We start from the raw sequence: 21,258 nt of genomic DNA, 5'->3' as shown, positions 1-21,258 counted from the left end.
TCGGCCCAATTCCACTTTTTCCCCCTCCTTCCACTGATGGTATCCCTAATAACTATCTCACATGCCAAACTCCATTTTGGTTTCTGCCTCTGGAGAACCTAACCTGTGATAGATACCCCTGTGCTGTGTGTCTCATGCCAGCTCCCAGTGGTCCCTGTGGGACTGAGCACTACTTGCCCACAATGGGAACCAACTTGGTAATGCTGCATTTCTTTACTGGCTTCCTTCCTCCCCTCATCCTACTCCCCCACTGCCCATGGTTTCTGAATCTCCTAAAATCCACTTGCTCTCAAGTCCTTGTCTCAGGGACAACCTGCACTCAGATACCAGAGTTATTATGATTTTTGTTGTTGTTGTTAAATAATGGATTGGCTGCAAAGTTCATTTGGGTTTTTCCATTAAAAACCCAAACAAACTCTTGGGCCAACCCAATACAAGAGTTCCAGCCTTTCTCTGCAGCGTGTATCACTGTGACCATGAGCTCTTCTTGAAATTCTTTCCTCCCTCAACTTGTTTGGTTTCCTGCCCTCTTGCTGCCCGCTACTTTGCCTTCCTTTCTTCCTCTGCCCACCCTGGGATTACAGCTGGGCTTCCTCCTACACCCAACACATCCCAAGAGAATTAAGACAATCCTCTGGGCTTCCCTGGTGGCTCAGAGGTTAAAGTGTCTGCCTGCAATGCAGGAGACCCAGGATCGGGAAGATCCCCTGGAGAAGGGCATGGCAACCCACTCCAGTACTCTTGCCTGGAGAATCCCATGGAGGGAGGAGCCTGGTAGGCTACAGTCCACAGGGTCACAAAGAGTCAGACACGACTGAGCTACTTCACTTTCACTTTCTGAAAGTCAACCATCATTATACAGGGATGACCCACCCTGTCTTTCTCCTGCCCAGATCTCTCTCTTGAGCTCTGGACTCAGATGACCAGCTATCTTCCAGCCATCTCTATGTGGATATCCCACAAATGCTTCAAATCAATATGGCAGAACTAAATCCACCACCTTTTTTTTAAGTCAGCTTCCCCTCCTTACAGTCACCTTTTCAGCAGATAATATCACTGTTTGTTCTTCCCAAAGCCAGGAGTCACCCAACCTCCTGGGAGTCACTCAGCCTCCTACACGTCATGCCACTCCCTCATGAGCACTTGTCTTAGTGCAAACACACCACCTACCTTCCAGCAGTCTCTCCATTCCCAGGCTTTGCCCTCTATTAGCATGTGACCTCGAATCTCTCTTAGCCTCAGTTTCTACATCTGTAAAATGGGCTGTTCATCCTAGTACCTATTCTTTTAGAGTTGTTGCGAGGTTTAAAAGATATTGCACATATAAAATGCTTAGAAAAGTATATAGCATATAATAAGTACTCAATGATTGTTGTTGGTCAGTCACTCAGTCATGTCTAACTATTTGCAACCCCATGGAATGCAGCACACCAGGCTTCCCTGTCCTTCACCATATCCTGGAGTTTGCTCAAACTCATGTCCATTGAGTTGGTGATGCCATCCAACCATCTCATCCTCTGTTGTTCCCTTCTCTTGCTTTCAGTCTTTCCCAGCTTCACAGTATTTTCCAATGAGTCAGTTCTTCGCATCAGGTGGCCAAAGTATTGGAGCTTCAGCATCAGTCCTTCCAATGAATATTCAGGGTTGATTTCCTTTAGGATTGACTACTTGACTACTTGATCTCCTTGCAGTCCAAGGGACTCTCAAGAGTCTTCTCCAACACCACAGTTCAAAAGCATCAATTCTTCAGTACTTACTCTTCTTTATGGTCCAACTCTCACATCTATACATAGTGGAATAGTGGAAAAACCATAGCTTTGACAGTATGGACCTTTGTTGGTGAAGTAATGTCTCTGATTTTTAATATGCTGTCTAGGTTTGTCATAGCTTTCTTTCCAAGGAGCAAGTGTCTTTTAATTTCATGACTTGCATCAAATGTTCCCTTAATATCCTCATATGTCCAACAGAAATAAAGAAAATAATATACCCCAAGGCCTGTTAGATGCTTTTGAACCATGGTGTTGGAGAAGACTCTTGAGAATCCCTTGGACTGCAAGGAGATCAAACCAGTCAATCCTAAAGGACCTCAACCCTGAATATCCATTGGAAGGACTGATGCTGAAGCTAAAGCTCCAATACTTTGGCCACCTGATGCAAAGAACTGACTCATTGGAAAAGACCCTGATGCTGGGCAAGATTGAAGGCAGGAGGAGAAGGGGACAACAGAGGATGAGATGGTTGGATGGCATCACCAACTCGATGGACATGAGTTTGAGCAAGCTCTGGGAGTTGGTAATGGACAGGGAGGCCTGGCGTGCTGCAGCCCATGGGGTCGCAAAGAGTCAGACACAACTGAGCAACTGAACTGAACTGAGTGGCCTAGTCGTTTTCTCTACTTCCTTCAATTTAAGCCTGAATCTTGCAATTAGGAACTGATGATTTGAGCCACAGTCAGCTCCAGGTCTTGCTTTTGCTCACTGTATAGAGCTTCTCCATCTTCGGCTACAAAGAATATAATCAATCTGATTTCAGTATTGACTATCTGGTGATATCCATTTGTAGAGTCATCTCTTGTGTTGTTGGAAAAGGGTGTTTACTATGACCAGTGTGTTCTCTTGAGAAAACTGTTGGCCTTTGCCCTGCTTCATTTTGTACTCCAAGGCCAAAATTGCCTGTTACTCCAGATATCTCTTGACTTCCTAGTTTTGCATTCCAATTCCCTATGAAGTACATTTTTTGTTGGTGTTAGTTCTAGAAGGTCTTGCAGGTCTTCATAGAACCATTCAACTTCAGCATCTTCCGCATTACTGGTTGGGGCATAGACTTGGATTACTGTGATATTGAATGGTTTGCCTTGGAAACAAACCAAGATCATTCTGTCATTTTTGAGGTTGCACCCAAGTACTGCATTCTGGACTCTTGTTGACTGAGGGCTGGTCCACTTTTTCTAAGGCATTCTTGCCTACAGTAATAGATATAATGGTCATCTGAATTAAATTCTCCCATTCCCGTCCATTTTAGTTCACTGATTCCTAAAATATTGATGTTCACTCTTGCCATCTCCTGCTTGACCACTTCCAATTTACCTTGATTCATGGACCTGACATTCCAGGTTCCTGTGCAATATTATTCCTTACAGCATCGGACTTTACTTTCACCACCAGACACATCCACCACGGAGCATCATTTCCACTTTGGCCCAATCGCTTTATTCTTTCTGGAGCTATTAGTAATTGCCCTCTGCTCTCCCCCAGTAGCATATTGGACACCTTCCGACCTGGGTGGGGTGGGGGGTGCTCATCTTTTGGTGTCTTATCTTTTTGCCTTTTTATACTGTTCATGGGGTTCTCGCTGCAAGAATACTGGAGTGGTTTGCCATTCCCTCCTCTAGTGGACCACGTTTTGTCAGAACGTTTCACTATGACTCATCCGTCTTGGGTGGCCCGGCACGGCATGGCTCATAGCTTCGTTGAGTTACACAAGCCCCTTCGTCACTACAAAGCTCTGATCCATGAAGGGGCATTCATCCCTACATGAAGGAAATTCTGTCCTGTTGGGAGTATATTCAGCAAAGCAATGGATACAATTATGAATGTACCATATATTCTTTTTTCCTTTCTCATCTAATGTGTGTATAATAGTATTTATCAGAATTATTTATTTATTTATTTATTTTGCAAATGCACAGGCCTGGGGTCCTGCTTTTATTGGGGCCAAGGGTCAGGGGCTAGAGCTTTAGGAGCTCACTCTTTATTAGTTAATGTCAAACATTAGATCATGAATTTAAATCACAGCCAGAAGAATTTATCAGAATTCTTGCAGGGCACAAACCTATAGCAGTACAACAGGCAGTGTTGTCTATATGTGAAGTCGCGTGTTTTATCTACCTTAGTGATTTGAACCACGTCTTAGAGTATCTAATGCCTCTTGTTCTGATGAAGCATGGCAATTCCAGATGAAACATCAGGCAAAATGGCCACTGACACAGGAAAACACCCTAAAGAAACATATTTATCAATGAGTCAATGTTTATCCCATAAGAGTAATTTGATTACATAATTATGTAGCCCAATGCAATGTAGTGGCAATTTAAGAAGGCATGAGTTGTTCTTGTGTGCCCTAAATTTCAGATAAACTTTATGTATTTTTTCAGAATTATTGATCCAACCCCAAATCGATCAACAAGTATGTAACCCAAAATTGTCAGATTAAAAAGTATGTTAGGCAGTTAATAAAAAGATTATGTTACATTTCTGGAATTTGTGAGGTGTAGGTATTAGTCTGCTCTTAAAAGGGCTTCACAGGTGGCTCAATGGTAAAGAATCCGCCTGCTGATGCGGGAGACCTGGGTATAATTCCTGGCTCAGGAAGATCCCCTGGAGGAGGAAATGGCAACACACTCCAGTGTTCTTGCTTGGAGAATCCCATGGACAGAGCAGCCTGGCAGGCTATAGTCCATGAGGTCTCAGAGAGTCAGACACAGCTGAGCACACATGCATGGTGCTCTTTAAAATCCAGAATTTCTTATAATTTCTTGTCATACCTAATTTTGTCCCTGTAATCTTATATTCTTTTACTTAAAGAGGGATCCTAAGACTGTATGAATTTCAGGCCCCACAAAGCCTGGGTCATCTTCTGGTTTCACCCCATGACCCCACACACGTGTACCATCACCCCTGTTCTGGTATCCACGCACCCCACAGACATTTCCACAGCCAGGGGTGCTGTGAGGTATCTTTAGACAGAGGGAAGAAAGAGCCAAGTAAAAAGGGCTTTGGTTCTATCATGTAATAGAGCTGGGACTTGAAAATCACAGAGGTGAAACGGTGGGGAGAATTCAATCAGCCGACTCCCACTTTGGGGATTGAAGCACAGGAATGTTTGGCAAATAGAAAAAGAGGAAGGGGAGGGAGTGACGGGGTTAAAGACCCAGAGGAGGCTGCAGTTCCGCGCTTGACCACAAGATGGAGGTAAAAGAGTGGTCCCTCCATTCGGTCAAAAACTCATTAAGAGCTAATCAAAGTAAAGCGGGTTTTTCATGTTCCCTACCTGTGCCTTCTCCCCCTTGCCAAGCCTCACTGCACTTACTATTGTTCCATTCTTTTTGGTTAAAGTCGTCACAAATCTGCGTTTTTGTTTGTTAACTCAGCTGTAGCCCATACTTCGTCTTCTAGACATCTTCCCTTGCTCCTTATGGATAAGGATTATGTTCTTATTAACTATTATTAGAAGAATTTTCTGACTCAGAAGTTTCAGGACTTCAAGCTATAGTCTTAGTTCAATAATTGCCTGATTATTTGCTGTTATGCTTGGAACTTTCATTACCTGGCTTCTCTTTTGCATGCATGTCTCCACGCCCCTGAGTCGAAGCTCTGAACAGAGCGCTATCTGCAACACCAGCCCTCATTCCCGTCTGTCTGAGAGAGATACGGTTCCATCTAGTTTTACTGGGGTCCTGTGAAGGCTGAATGACTCCTATGTTTACCATAAAAAAGCAGAGCAACTTGCCTAAGAAAGACAATGATAGAAACAGTCAGTCAGGCTTCCTGCAGCCAATTCTACATTTTCTAAACTGGTAATGGCCACTGTCGCCTCCCTACCCTGTAAGATTTTGGCGGTCCTCTAGCTGTTTAGGCCAACACTATTAGTTCAAAACATCACACAGAAAGCATGGGGCAGTGACCAGAACTCACCACCTCTTCGATCTCTTTTGAGAGCTTTGCTGTTGCCGAGGGCCCTGGGCCAGGACATGTACTTGGCATATTGGTGGGGGCTTTTGCTAGAAAACCATGCTAACAATGAGATGGTGGAAGGGTATGACCCAGATACATGAGCTTCTCCAGTAGTCAAGCTACAATGTTTGTCTTTGATGAGTTGTAAGCTTTGTAACCTTTGAGTTGTAACCTATGAGTTGTAACCTTTGATGAGGTTGGAGATCCCACCTGTGTGAGAGGACATAGCAAGGCTGCACCCTTAGTAAATTCCCTCATTCTTTGACTGCCCAAGGATTGACAAATCCCCTGAGACAAGAGGTGCTTTTTCAAAACAAATGGAGGGAGCAGATCCAGAAACATCTTGGCCTGTTTGCCTTGCAGAGTGCCTTTCCAGATCCAGATCTTGGTGCTCTGTTTTGCTTCATAGATGCGTCCTGCTATGGACAGCAGCTTGGGTTCTCTGATTGGGCAGAATAGGTGACCCAGCTCTGGACAAGGAATTAGGAGACCTAGATTCAGAGGCCAGCTATGTGATGGTGGCATCCCCTTTCAGGAATGAAGGACTTCTTCCTCCCAGCTTAGAGAGCCCCTCCAGCCAAGGCCACGTTTTTCCCAGGTAGCCCACCTCCAGTGACTGATCACCAAGGGGGTCTGAAAGCTCAGCCCTCTCTCCCTACCTTCAGAAGGCTCCAAGTCTCATTCTAGCTTTCCAGCTCCCTGTAGAGTCGGTTAAGGCTTCCTGGAGGATTACACTGCAGCTCAGTTTCTCTGTCTGGCCACTCTTGCCTTCTCCCCTCCCTTCCTCAGGGCTGGATCCCAAGGGCTCTCCCTAGTCAACCTCTGGCATGTTAAACTCCATCTCTGACTCCTCCTCATGGGGAACTGAGCACGAGGCAGCGACCTTGGGGAAGGCAAACATCTTTTCTGTACCATGTTAGGAGGGTGTCAGAAAGCTCCAGAGCTGTCTTCAGTGTCACTCCTGGGGCTCCCTGGGTGGTCTTTTTCGCATACAGCTCCTACCAGGCCCTGGCAACTAGACCTAGCAAAGAACGCAAAGCTTTGGAAGCCTGAGAACCCAATTGCATACAGAAGTGGCTACTCACTGAGGCAGGCTAGTGGGCAGCGCTGGGATCCTGTAGCTCTCAGTCCAATTCAAAAAGTGCTGCTATATGGTTTTCAAGCTCACCTGCTGAAATTCAAAGGGACGATTTCCCCACTCAGTCTCTCCAGCCAGGAGACAGGCCTGGGAGGTTGTCCACTCCCACTGGAGGTTGTCCACGTTGGCCTTTGCTCTCTCTCTTCCTCCAGGGCACCCTGTCCAATAGAAATCAAATTCAAGCCACCTAGGGAATCTTCCATTTTCTAGGAGCCACACACACAAGAGGTAAAAAGTAACAGATGAAACTGATTGCAATATATTTTACTTAAGCCAATATATCCCAGGGATCATTTCAACATGTATTCAGTACCAAAATAATTAAAGAGGTATTTTCTTTTATTTTTTTAAAGCAAAATCTTTAGCTTCAAGAACAAAGTACATTCTTCTACATTCTTCTCATTTTCTGTTCTTGGCATAAGTTTTCTTTCCAGTGGAACCAAAACCTCCTGAATCCCTTTCAGTGTTATCTAAAACTTGAACATCCTCTATTTCAGGATAAAATATCTATTCACAAAGAGCTGTGCAGTTTGATCACCCTTTTTGACTTCAAACCTTTCTTTGCCAAAATTACATAGTACAACACCAATGCTTCCTCTATAATCTTCATCTATGACACCAGCTCCCACAACCCTGAAGTGTTTCACAACCAAACCAGAATGCAGAACTACTGTCCCATAGCACCCAGAAGGAAGAGCTATCTGAATGTTGGTTTGCACAAGGGCTTTGTCCCTCGGTGGTACTGCGTCATCATAGCCCACGGTGTGCATGGACCCCTTGTTTGAGCCGCATGTCGCCCTCATCCACAGGCCAGGCCCACTTGCTAGGGGGAGGGGACTTATGCCTCTTGAGAGCAGGGTGTGGCAGAGTAAGCACACGAGGGAGCAGGGAGAACAAGCAATGAGGTCTTTGCAGTTCTTCTTCTCCATTCTAAAATCTTTGAACTTTGGCACGTATGTGACAATACCTGTCAATTTGGACGAGTCACGTTGTAAGCATCTGGTTGGTAGTCACGGTGGTGACCATATTGGTTACAGATTATAAATGATGAGAATGGCAGAAGGCAGATGAGAATCTGAGATTTGGAAACTGAGCACTTCTGCTTCTAGGGTTGGTGAGTTTTAAGCCTGAGCGTGAAGGTTCTTGCTGGTCCTCACTTCTCATTTCTCCATAAATTAGGAGCTGGGGTGAGACTTTATTTAACAAGCTAACATCCCATGAGCACCTGGCATGCCAGTACTTTATCCAAAAACAATGACTTTCTTACGGCCCCCTCAACCCTCACCTGGAATTAGCAACACCGGCCTGGGTGGATGCTCGAGTTTGAAAGCAGTATTACCTGAGACATCTTTATTTTGAGTTGCATTTGTGCACCTTGTACAAAATCTTGACCAATTTTCTAATCCCAGTCAGGAAAGGAAGTGTTTGGAGAGAGGTATACTGCTACGTGTTCCTTTAGAATGTAAAACGTTTAATTAGATGCCAAGGATTGAAAATCTTGATTCAGAGCCCGAAATGGCTAATAAGGTTTTATTGTTGCTATTACTTAGAGGTTTTATAGAACTTTAGGCTTGCAGAGAGCTTTTCAATCACTTGAGAGAATCTGAGTTTGTTAACAGCGAGATGAAAAAAGGTTCTATTCATCAGGAGAGACAACATACATAATATTTTAAGTATTTAAGAATTACGACCCTGCTGTGAGAACTCCTAAAATTACTTCTACGTGGCTGCAAGAGATTCTCGTTAGAGGCACAGGACATTAATGCAGATACCAATGTTATTACCCTGCTGAGTCTGCAAGGGTGAACTTCTTCAAGTCAGGAAATAGAGAAGTTTCTAAAGCAAACATTAGCCAACTCTAGTTACACACACGGAGCTTTTTGCCCACACGTGATTTTTGAACCTTTTTAAAGGAGCTGTTAAGGTTTTATGAGTGATCATATTATAAAATCATATGTAGTTCCAATGTGGCATAATTTATGACTGCTCTGGGTCACCAAAATCTGCCAGGATTCCATTGTTGGGACTGCTGCAACTAGAGACAAATTTGCACCAACTCCTCTGTAAATACTATCAATGGGGCAGCCTTGACTTTAAAGTATGTGAAAAATGGCTTTCCCCTTCCCATGTATGCGTGCGTGTGTGCTAAGTCACTTCGGCTGTGTCCGACTCCTTTTGCAGCACTATGGGCTGTAGTCCACCAGACTCCTTTGTCCATGGAATTCTCCAGGCACGAATGCTGGGGTGGGTGGCCACACCCTCCTCCAGAGGCTCTTCCTGCCCCAGGGATTGAACCCATGTTTCCTGTGGCTCCTGCATTACAGGCAGATTCTTTGCCGATGAGCCACTGTGGAAGCCCCTTCCCATGTGTACCAAAGGCAAATTCAGGCCCTCCAGACTTTTGAATACATCCGTTTCTGCTGCGGCAACACCATCTAACAACCCAAAGCTCAGTACTCATGCAACCAGATGGCTGGCCAGGTAGCTCTACTGATCTCAGCCAGACTCACTCACGGCTGGCTGGTGGCTGATCGAGGCTGGCCTCAGCTCCTCTCCATGTGTCTCGTGGTCCAGTAGGCTGGCTTGAGCATATGGTCATGGAGATAGCACATACCCAAGAGAGAGCAAGCTCCAGTGCATGGGCCACTTTGAGCCTCTGTGATATGCCCGCTAACAGCCCATGGGCATAAGCCTGCCACATTGCTGAGCCCAGTGCCCAGAGCTGGGTCCACCGGCACAGATGAAAGGAGGGGTGAGGATTGTGGCCGTGTGAGCCACCACAGGTGAGAATTGATTCAGATCATTTTCTTGGAAAGGGAAGGCCAAAATAGTAAATGTCATCACTGTATGCATCCATTTTGAGAGACAAGATTTTCAACTGGCAACACCAAGTTACTGCCAATTCACTCCCCATCACCACCTCTTAGAACAGTCCTAGGCCAAAGGTCATGGAAAATTTTTGACTAAGTTCTTTTCATTGTGCGCATTTCTGGCCAGGGTTATATATTTTTTTAAAATTTCATTTTATTTATTGATTGGCCTCTCCACACAGCATGTGGAATCTTAGTTCCCCAGCCAGGGGTCAAACCCGCACCCTTTGCTTTGGAAGCACAGAGTTTTAACCACTGAACCACTGGGGAAGTCCATTGACTGAGTTCTAATGAGCAACTTTGACAGAGTGGAGGCAAGAATGGTTTTCAAGTGCACTCCTTCCTAGGTGACACATAGGTGAGTAGCCCTCAGAATCCCCCTGCTTCTTTTCCCTATGGTCACCTCTACTTCCGGCCCCAGACGCTGCAGAAATCCATGCCAGAATGCAGGGAAACAGGAGTTACAGGCTCTGTGGCCCCACCTGGACCAGGTTTGGGTGGTCGCCACACATGCTGAGGAGAGACCCTGCTCTCTGCCATTAGGCCGGGCGTCAGCTGGCCCCATGCCAGGCTAGCGTTTGTGCCCATCTGTCAGGGTGGCACCTGGCCCTCTTCTAGAAACAGATGGTTTCAATTGATCTTTCCTTGCCAGTCTTTCCTGTGTGAACACTCCGAACCTGCCCCGCTTCATCCTGGAACTTAATGGAATCCTCACATGTTCTCGTTTCCTGTACCGTTTCCCTGGCAGCCAAACTGTTGTTCTTATTTTTTCGTTCTTTTTTTTTTCTTTAGTTTTTACTTTTCTGCAATAGTAGGATTATAAATGGATTTGTGTATACAGAGGGGAAAATCAATAACCTGTATTTTCTAGGACGAAATGTAACCTCACAGCGAAGCACTGACAATTATAAAAAAATCATTTGTTTTTCCATTTCACTGATCTTGACATACAGCTCACCTCATATTCCTAGACTGAACTGACTTGGGCCTCCCTGGATATAGGAGGCTTGGCCTGACAAACCCTTTCAATATGAGACAGAAAATATGAAGGTGCATACCCGCCACACCCTCAGCCTCAAGCTAACAATTTAGTGGCTCAGAGGACAGTAGGGATTTAAAGTTTATTTTGTTTTTAGAGGAAAGACGTGAGTTAGGGCAAGATTGAACCGTGGTCCTGAGGCTCTAGTCTGGGAGGAGAGTTGCCCCTGGTGACTTGGCCCAAGGACAGCAGAGAATGGCCCCAGTGCTTGGGCCTACTGGTCTCACCTACAACGCAGCCCACGAATGTTTAGCTTGGGCCAGTGCTGCTGCGGAGAAGGCAATGGCACCCCACTCCAGTACTCTTGCCTGGAAAATCCCATGGACGGAGGAGCCTGGTGGGCTGCAGTCCATGGAGTCGCTAAGAGTCAGACACGACTGAGCGACTTCACTTTCACTTTTCACTTGCATGCACTGGAGAAGGAAATGGCGACCCACTCCAGTGTTCTTGCCTGGAGAATCCCAGGGACAGGGGAGCCTGGTTGGCTGCCGTCTATGGGGTCGCACAGAGTCGGACATGACTGAAGCGACTTAGCAGCAGCGGTGCTGCCGAGTCGCACCCAGCAATGTACAAACCATAGCCATGATTGGGTGTTTCTCCTGCCATAAGCCCGAGATGCCACCATTTGAGTTAAAGAAAAGGGGAAGGAAGGCCTTATGAGCAAACACTTCAATGTGCATGGAACAGCTGCAGTCAATAGAGTTAGAGTGCAAGCCACAGTGGAACTCAAAACTCTCTAGTAGCCATATTGGGAAAAAAAAGGAGAAATAACTGAAATGAATTTTAATGATATTTACTTAGCTCAATATAGCAAAATATCAGTTCAACATCTAATCCATTCGAACAGTTATTCATGAGACATTTTACATTCTATCTTGTGTTTGAAGTCTTCAAAATCCAGGGTGTATGTTACAGTAATAGTACATTTCAATTTGGAATAGCTATAGTTCATGCACTCAGTAGCCATATATGATTGCTAGCCACCATATGGGCCAGTGCAGGCCTAGGATGTTTCCAGAAGGAGACTCAAGAAACAGTTAACAGTTTCTTCTCAGGAAGAGAATTAAGGGAATGGGGGATAGATAGTTACCTTTTTTTTTTTTTTGAAAAGGAAGATTCTTTTATTTTCTTAATAACCAGGCTAGAAACAAATGTTTGTGTGTTCAAAAAAGAAAAATATCTGCTCTGCAGAGAATTAAAGACTTGCCAAAAATCATTTAAATCAATTCACTTGTTGTATTGGTTGACACTATAGTCCAAATATGGTTAAAGAAGAGAAATAAATTCATCAAGCTAATCAAGAACCTCCAAAAGACATTTACATTAAATTTCAGACAAGAAATAATCAAGCATGTCTCTAACCTAAATAAAGGCCAGGTTTAATAGAGTAAGGGCTTCCCAGGTGGCACAGTGATAGAACCTGCCTACCAATGCAGGAGACGTAGGAGATGTGGGTTCAATCCCTGGGTCTGGAAGATTCCCCTGGGGAAGGAAATTGTAACCCATTTCAGTATTGTTGCCTGGAAAATTCTATGAATGGAGGAACCTGGAGGTCCATGGGGGTCACAAAGAGTTTCAGACACGATTGAGCCACAGGTATGTGTGCGCGTGCACGCGCACACACACACACATTAATACAGTAAAATACAAAAGTGAAAATAAAAAGTAAATGCTTACTCTAAAAGAAAAACACCTTGCTCTTAATTGCCTAAGAATTGAGGAAAAAAATCCTAACATATCAAATCTAATTCACTAGGTACCCCTTTTTAACCCCTGCCAATACAAGTTTTTATTATTCTACATGGCTCTTACAATTCTAACGCTTGTTACCTCAATGATTCACATATACTGGCTCCTCAATGATGCTTTAGGGCAGTGGTCCCAAACCTTTTTGGCACCAAGATAGTTACCTTTTAACTGTAAACCTTTTTGTACTGCTTGAATGATGTACAAAGTATGTGGACCAAATTTTTTTAATATTTATTTTTTATTAATTTGGCTGCGCCAGGTCTGAGTTGTGGCACACAGGATCTTCGATCTTCGTTGCGTCAAGCAGGAATTTTAGTTTTGGCATGCAAACTCTTATTTGTGGGATCTAATGACCTGACCAGGGATCGAACCTGAGCCCTCTGCACTGGGAGCATGAAGTCTTAGCAACGGGACCACAGGTAAGTTCCCAGTCTACATTTAAAAAAAAAAAGACTTCTTACACTGATATTCCTTTGAGTGATAACTCAGTGTTGGCAAGCAAGAGGAAAAAAAGACATTCTACACAGATAGTGGGACTGTAAGCCCCTACCACTGTTTTTAGAGGAGTTGTTAGGGTTAGTGTTAGGGTTTCCAAAGAAACAGAACCAATGTGGGGCGATTATACATGCCTACACACACACACACACACACACACATATATATATATTCATTTGATAGCCATTGAAATTACATTTAACTGTGTTTTTACTGGTGGCTCAGGTGGTAAAGAATCCGCCTGCAGTGAAGGAGACCTGGGTTCGATCCCTGGGTTGGGAAGATCCCCTGGAGGAGGGCATGGCAACTGACTCAGTATTCTTGCCTGGAGAATCCCCATGGACAGAGGAGCCTGACGGGCTGCAGTCCATGGGGTCTCAAAGAGTCAGACACGACTGAGCAACTAAGCACACACACACACATTACTATATGAGCACTGAACTAATTGCTTTTAATCTTCACAAAAACCTCACGGTAGAAAGTGTCAGGGACTCCGTTTTACAATGTGGACGCTAAGTAAGGCTGTGAGAGGTTCAGAAACTGGCTGGCAAGTAAAAGGTGGGACTGGAGTTGGAGCTGATTCTCTCTGACTTCGAAGGTAGTGGATAAAGATAGGGAGAATGAACACACAGGGGCCAATGAACAAGATTTATTATAAGGAACTGGCTCACATGATTCTGGAGGCCAAGTCCCACGGTGTAAGCTCCGATCCAAGGGCAGAAAACCAGTTTCAGCTCACATCTGGCAGAGAGCAGTTTCTCCCTTTCTCTGTTTTTTTGTTGTTGTTGTTCTACTCAGGCCCTCCGTGGATTAGATGAGGCCCACCCACATTGTGGGGAGAGGGGGACCTGCTTTACTCAGTCTGCCAATTCATATGCCAACGTTATTTGGAAATACCCTCACAGAAATGGTCTTCTCTGATAGCTTAGCTGGTAAAGAATCCACCTGCAATGCAGGAGACCCCGGTTTGAGTCTTGGGTTGGGAAGATCTGCTGGAGAAGGGATAGGCTACCCACTCCAGTATTCTTAGGCTTCCCTGGTGGCTCAGCTGGTAAAGAATCCTCCTGCAATGAGGGAGACCTGGGTTCGATCCTTGGGTTGGGAAGATGCCCTGGAGAAGGGAAAGGCTACCCACTCCAGTATTCTGGCCTGGAAAATTCCAGGGACTGTATAGTCCATGGGGTTGCAAAGAGTCGGACACGACTGAGCATCTTTCACTTCACAGAAACACCCAGAAATATTGTTTAACCAGATACCCAGGCCCTACAAGGGCCCCGTCATATTGACACATGAAATAAGCCATCACATCTACTTCTAGAAATTTATTCTAAAGAAATGACTGGCCGAGAGGGCCCATGTATTATGGACCAGGATGTACTTCTCAGCATCTGAGTTCTTACTGGAATATTGGAAACATCCTGAATGTTGTAAACAGATGTACAGTGAAATTGCACCCTCTGGAGGGGGTAGCTTCTAAAGACAGGCAATGAGAGGAAAATCACCAAATAGTCATAATCGCCCTTGAAAATAACTTGGTTGGCAAAGTATTGGAAGCTCAGCACTAAATCCTCCACAGCAAGGTCCCTGTTTCTTGGGGTGAGTTCCTCCTGCAGTAGTTTGCTAGCATATCAGGACTACACCGCGTGAAAAACAGGTACCCTACACGCTGGCATCGCTTGACAAGATTGGAGAGACACATTGGAATTGAAAGCAACTGAGGAAATAGATTTGTTTCCATCCGAAGTTCAATCTTTGAGTGAACTGGTAAACAGTATCACCTCTGTTCTTTTTTTTTTTTTTAATACTATATGATTCTGTTTATATGAACTTTAAAAATAGGTAACATTACTTCAATGGCATTAGAAAATTAGGAAATTGGTTACTCCTGGGAGCATTAGCGGAGGAGAGTTCTGGGGGTGCTGGTGGTTTTCTGCTCATCTTCATCTCTATTATGGAAACGTTTTCCTTGCTCTGGAAAGGTATAGGGTTCAACCGACATACCTTAAAGGGGTGTAGGTGTAAGAAAGTAAGTGTTGGTCAGTCAGTCGTGTCTGACTCTGCGGTCCCATGGACTGTAGCCCACCAGGCTCCTCTGTCCATGGGATTCTCCAGGCAAGAATACTGAGTCGGTTGCCATGCCCTTCTTCAGGGGATCTTCCTGACCCAGGGATCGAACCCAGGTCTCCTGCATTGTAGGCAGATTCTTTACTGTCTGAGCCACCAGGGTATAGGTGACTCTATAGCATATTGATGTGAAAATATAAAGAGTGAAGTATGTAAGGGAATGCCCCCAAATGTCATGTTTTTTATCTCTAGGTGTCAGAATAGCCAATTACTTTTTTTTTCCTTTTGTCCTTTTCTTTTTATGTGTGCACACGTGTGTGTGCATACTTAGTGTGTTTTTACCTTTTTCTCCAATGGCTAGTCTGAAGGTGAATTTTGTACAAGTTCCATAAGAGAAAAATAACAATTTTGGAAGCCAGTGCTATCCCTCAGGCCAGAAGAATCGCAGGCCCCCCTGGAGTTCCCCGCCCACCAGGGCCTCCTAAGAGGAGGACGTGATGTCCTCTGCTGGAAGTGCAAGCTGACATTCTCACGGCTGCCACTTTCAGAGGGACTGGGGAAGTGTTGGAGACAGTGCTGGTGCTTACATATACCCTCCATCCTGCTGGGCACCCTGAGGAGCGGAGATCTCCTGCCCTAACTCCAGGCTACTACCCCCTGCGGCTCAAAAGAAATTAGAAATGTCTCTTGCAGAGATGGCACCCCACCCTGGGGACCCTGCTGCCCTGCCCCCTCCCTTCAACAGCCACCCTGTAGCTGGTCACGCCACCGTGGATTGTCACGCCACCACAGCAGGAGGGACTCAGGCAAACACAGGACATGTTTCCAGAGGCACAAGCGTAGCCTGACAGCCCTCATTTAGGTGCCGATTTAAAGCCCGAAACAATCCCTTGCAGAGCCTGGCTGTCATTTCCAGTCAGCGGGCTCCAGCCTCTAAACATTCTAATGAGAGTCACTCCCAGGTCCCTGCGGCTTCCCCACTCCTCCCCACAAACAGGACCAGGATGGGGGGCAGGGGACAGTCTCTCATCTAATCTGTGTAATCAACCACCAAGAAGGCGGTGGCACAACTACTTTGAAGATAAAGGAAGCCAGGTAGCGGGGGTGAGTGGGGATGGGGGGGTAAATTAACTCACCTGTTAGGTTTTGGGTTCCCAGGAAGGAGCCTCTGGGACAGAGGTGAGCAGGTGGGGTGTTTAGTAAATCTCCCTGAAAAGGATTCCTGGGTGGCTCAGATGGTAAAGAGTCTGCCTCCAATGCGGGAAACCTGGGTTCGATCCCTGGGTCGGGAAGATGCCCTGGAAAAGGAAATGGCAACCCACTCCAGTATTCCTGCCTGGATAATCCCATGGACAGAGGAGCCTGGTGGGCTACAGTCCATGGGGTCACAAAGAGTCGGACACGACTGAGCAACTTCACTTTCTTTCTTTCTTTCTTCTGAAAAGGAGGACAAGGAAGCAGGGGAGGTAGGCCAGAGGCGAAAGTCAGCTGTGATGCAGGCCCAGTGACAGCCTTGGCCACCCCAATAGGAGGCTCCAGAGCGAGACTGGCCCTTGGGAGTTGTCCCAAGATGGCGGACTTTTCTACCAGCAGCCATCAGTCAGTGGATGGCTGTGACCTTGGTGAGGTCTCTGGAGACAAGGACGCCTTGAAGGGCTGAGGGCTGTCTGCCAGTAGTCCTGCAGATAGAGCAAAGAAAGGGTGACACCTCACCGTGCCCACCACTCCAAGGTCACCCAGCTAATGGGTGACAGAGATGCCACTGAAAGCAAGTGATTCAATGTCTGCAGTTTCTGCCCAGTTACTGAGTTAAACAGCCTCCTCTGCGTGGACTGGGTCCTCTCTTAGACCTTCTAGGAAAGAGTGAGCCCCTTCCAGAATTTAGATAACAAGGCTGTTCCAGCAGCTCCCTGACTGGCTGGCTATTCCCATTACTAAGGCCACATGATATTTCAATTTTTTTTTTTTTTCTTGCCCATCTAAGCCAGACAGCGCAAGGTCCTCTGCAGCCCATGTGGGTCATTCTGCCCCCGCTGTCCACATCAACCACTTTCAGCCCCACTACATTCTTTAGCAGTATCCAGATGGGCTGTAATTATCCAGAGGAATTGTGTCAAAACTGAAGGAGAGTCTCAAGGGAAATGAAGAGCATTCCAAGTGTGTAGTGACACTAGAGAGTATGGTTTTCTCATCCTGTGACAGCTTACTAGGCATCAGGAAGCCAAATCAAAATCTTGGTTCAGAGTCCCCCCTTTTCCCATCTCAGATTTTCTCACTTTCCTTTCCTATCCTCCCACCCCCTCAATCCCTAGCTAAATTAAGGCAGGGGCTAGTAAGCCACTCCAGAGAAGGCGATGGCACCCCACTCCAGTATTCTTGCCTGGAAAATCCCATGAATGGAGGAGCCTGGTAGGCTGCAGTCCATGGGGTCGCTAGGAGTCGGACACAACTGAGTGACTTCACTTTTACTTTTCACTTTCATGCATTGGAGAAGGAAATGGCAACCCACTCCAGTGTTCTTGCCTGGAGAATCCCAGGGACGGGGGAGCCTGGTGGGCTGCTGTCTCTGGAGTCGCACAGAGTCGGACACGACTGAAGCGACTTAGCAGCAGCAGCAGCAGCAGCAGCAACAGCAAGCCACTCAGTCCTGTAGCCCACCTGGAGGTGAGTGACACAGAGGAGAACCCATGTGGGTAAGGCCCAGACATAACCACGCACCTTTCCCCCCCTCCTTAGGGGAAGGACTACTCTTTGCTTTGGAGACAGGAGGATTCTGGGATCCAAACACACATGCAGCCATGTTGGGGGAACAGTGGTCTTGCTGGCTGGAGGTTTGACAGAGATGAGTGGCTGGGGAAGAACACTGATGTAAGAGCTGACGGGCAAAGGACATAGGCGAAGAGGCAGAAATGGATCAGTGTTGGAGAGGGACGATAACAGCCTTTGTCAGAATCCCACTCTGTCCAGCATGGTGTTTTCGTTCGCTAGGGCTGCCATAACAAAGGACCACACGCTGAGTGGCTTGAATGACAGAAATGTATTGTCTCACCATTCTGGAGGCCAGAGGTCCAAGATCAAAGTGTGGGCAGCGTTGGTTCCAACGGTGCGATGGAGAATCTGTCCTAGGTCTCTCCCCTAGCTTCTGGTGCTTTGCTGGCAGTCTTTGGCATCCCTTGGCATGTAAAAGCAACACCTCCATCTCTGCCTTCATCTTCAGCTGCTGTTCTCCTTCTGTACATGTTTCTGTGTCCAAATTTCCCCTTTCTTTAAGGATAACAATCATATTCAATCAAGGCCCATCTTAGTGACCTCATTTTAACTTGATTACTTCTGTAAAGATTCTGTCTCCAAATAAGGCCACATTCTCAGGTTCTACAAATTAGGATACCAACATATCTTTTGGGATGAGGGGAACACAATTCAACCCATGTGAGTGCTAAGTCACTTCAGTCGTGTCTGACTCTTTGTGACCCCATGGACTGTAGCCTGCCAGGTCCTCTGTCCATGGGATTCTCCAGGCAAGAATACTGGAGTGGGTTGCCATACCCTTCTCCAGGGGATCTTCCTGGCCCAGGGATCGAACCTGCCTCTCTTGTTTATCCTGCATTGCAGGTGGATTCTTTACCGCTGAATCACGGGAGAAGCCCAAATTCAACCCATGGTGGTTTAGTCGCCAGGTCGAGTCCAACTCTTGCGACTCCATGGACTATAGCCCGCCAGGCTCCTCTGTCCATGGGATTCTCCAGGCAAGAATACTGGAGTGGGTTGCCATTTCCTTCTCCAGGAGATCTTCCTGACCCAGAAATCGAAGCCAGATCTCCTGCACTGCAGGCAGATTTACTGACTGAGCTATGAGGGAAGCCCTAACACTAATTCCAAACTTAGAGTGTGCATCTTTGGGTTTTGTCTGCACAGCATGCCTGGCCATCTTCTTCTGGTAATAGCATTCCTCTTCCTTAGGAGTGATTTCTTTCTATCCATGCAGCTACCAATGACGTGACCCTGTCTTCCCATTACAGGGATGAACATGTGACCCAAGTTGACCAGCAGATTTCTCTCTCTGTCTCTATCTTTCTATATTTTGAAATTAAGTGAATTAGGATAGAGAGTGGGAAAGATATTCAAGTTGGGATTCCATGGTGGCTCAGATGGTAAAGAATCTGCCTGTAATGTAGGAGACCTGAGTTCAATCCCTAGGTCAGGAAGATCCCCTGGAGAAGGGAATGGCAGCCCTCTCCAGTGGGCTTGCCTGGAGAATCCCATGGACAGAAGAACCTGGTGGGCAACAGTCCATGGGGTCGTAAAGAGTTGGAAACGACTGAGTGACTAACATTTTCACTTTCCTAAAAATTAACCCAGGCCCAGTCTGTTCCCTGTATTTGGCTCTTTCAGGGAAATCTTCCTGATGAAATGCCTGGACTGTGACAAACCCAAGGCTGCTGTGGCTGATGAAACAGCCTGGCATTGAAGTTTGAACCCCAACTTCCTCATTAACTAGCTGGGAGATTGACAAGTTTTCTCATCTATGAAATACGATGACAATAGCGTTATCTAAGAGCAGTCTGGCAAGGATCATGTATGTGGGATTATTTTGCATGAAGCATAATTCTATACAAATGCCTGTTATTATTAGAAAGGTAGAAATCTAGGACTCAGAGAGCCAAAGAAGAAGAATTAGTCGGTGTTTGACCAGTCCTGACTTAGCGCTCTGGCATCACACTTGCCTGCCACCACTCATGCCTCTGTTTTCCAGCTGAGCAGGGCCATGTGACCACTTCACTGAGCTGTGAGCTGAAATTGACAGGTGTCACTTCCCAGCCCAGAGTCAGTGTGGGAGAGACTGCACAAGGGCATGAGTACAGTTCATCAGGCCTCACCAAATGGCAATCTACCACAATGGTCAAAGTCGCTCATTTATTCGTGCATTCATGCATTCATCAAATCTTTTTTGAATACCTTGCATAAGCCCAGCAGTGTGCTAGTCTCTGGGGATGCAGAGACAGATCAGCAGGATCAGTTTCAGCTGGAGAGGCTTCCTGGAGGAAGTGATGTATGCACTAGCTCTTAAAAGGCAAGTAAGTGATCACCAAGTAGACCAGGGGAAGAATCTCTCAGGCAGAGGAAGCCACGCCTCCAAGGACACCAGATGTTGTAGACGTTATGGGGAGAGGTTCCCAGAGGCTGGAGCCTAGGGTGCATGCAATGTGAGTGCCAGGCTGAGGCGTTTTGATCTGATGCCAAAGCCTGGAAGCCAGAGGAGGTTTTCTAGCAGTGGAGCACCATGGGAAAAGGGGGAACGATTGGAGGCAGGCCAGGGAGGAGGCCACTGCATGAGTTCTGGAAAGAGATGATGAGGCTCAAACCAAGGCATGGGTTTGGGGTTTGAGGCAAGAGACCGGATTCAGGCAGAATTCTGGGATATAAGAGATTAGATGTTGAGATGGGGGGTGGGGCTGAGGATGACTAATTTGAATAAATGGCCTGAGTTCTTTAGACAGAGGCCTGGCATGAAGAATACCAGAATACCAGTCTATCAGCCCTCCGAGGCTTGTGTGAGAAGCTTGTGCAGAGATGAGTGGTGTGTGGCAAGCATACCCTGTGAGCCCTGTAAATTGTAAGGAGATGGCCTCTCTCCCTTCTCCAAGCTGCCCTGGGACACTTAGAATCAAGATCTGGTTCTACTTCTAGTGAAACCCAATCAGGCACAAAGCCTGTGCCTGTCACTCTCGCTCTCCCCATCTCTTTCACCCTCCCTTCCTGTTTTCTTCCTCATTTGTAATACAACACTAGGTCTACTCTGATCACAAACTTATTCAGTCACCTTTCTAAAGTATTTTCTCTACAATCCAATGGTATTTAACACCAGTAGAGTGGACCTTATATGCTGTGATCACAAATCAGACAAACCATGTGAGATTTCCAGCATTCAGTTGAGTATCTTTTTGGAAGTATCGAGTGTCCTGAGACCATGAAAGAATGCAGAATTCCTGTAAAGTTCAAAGGTCTTTATACCTAGGCAGGAAGATATATGTTGTTGTTATTCAGTCGTGTCCAACTCTTTGTGACCCCATGGACTGCAGCACTCCAGGCTTCCCTGTCCTCTTCTGTCTCCCAGAATTTGCGTAAGTTCATGTCCATTGAGTTGGTGATGCTGTCTAACCATCTCATCCT

General features: G+C 46.2%; 1 long non-coding RNA gene across 1 annotated transcript in view; it reads left to right on the top strand.

The window, feature by feature from the left end:
• The window catches only part of LOC138986332 (uncharacterized), a 115,023-nt gene that overhangs the window by 76,101 nt on the left and 17,664 nt on the right, over positions 1-21,258 (top strand). The window contains exon 4 of the long non-coding RNA XR_011463163.1: positions 12,788-12,947. This is a non-coding gene — a long non-coding RNA (uncharacterized lncRNA). The remainder of the gene's footprint in view (positions 1-12,787; positions 12,948-21,258) is intronic.

This window comes from Bos mutus, chromosome X (assembly GCF_027580195.1).
Source record: "Bos mutus isolate GX-2022 chromosome X, NWIPB_WYAK_1.1, whole genome shotgun sequence".
In the NCBI taxonomy this organism is placed as follows: Eukaryota; Metazoa; Chordata; class Mammalia; order Artiodactyla; family Bovidae; genus Bos; species Bos mutus.
This window is presented reverse-complemented; position numbering and strand designations above follow the sequence as displayed.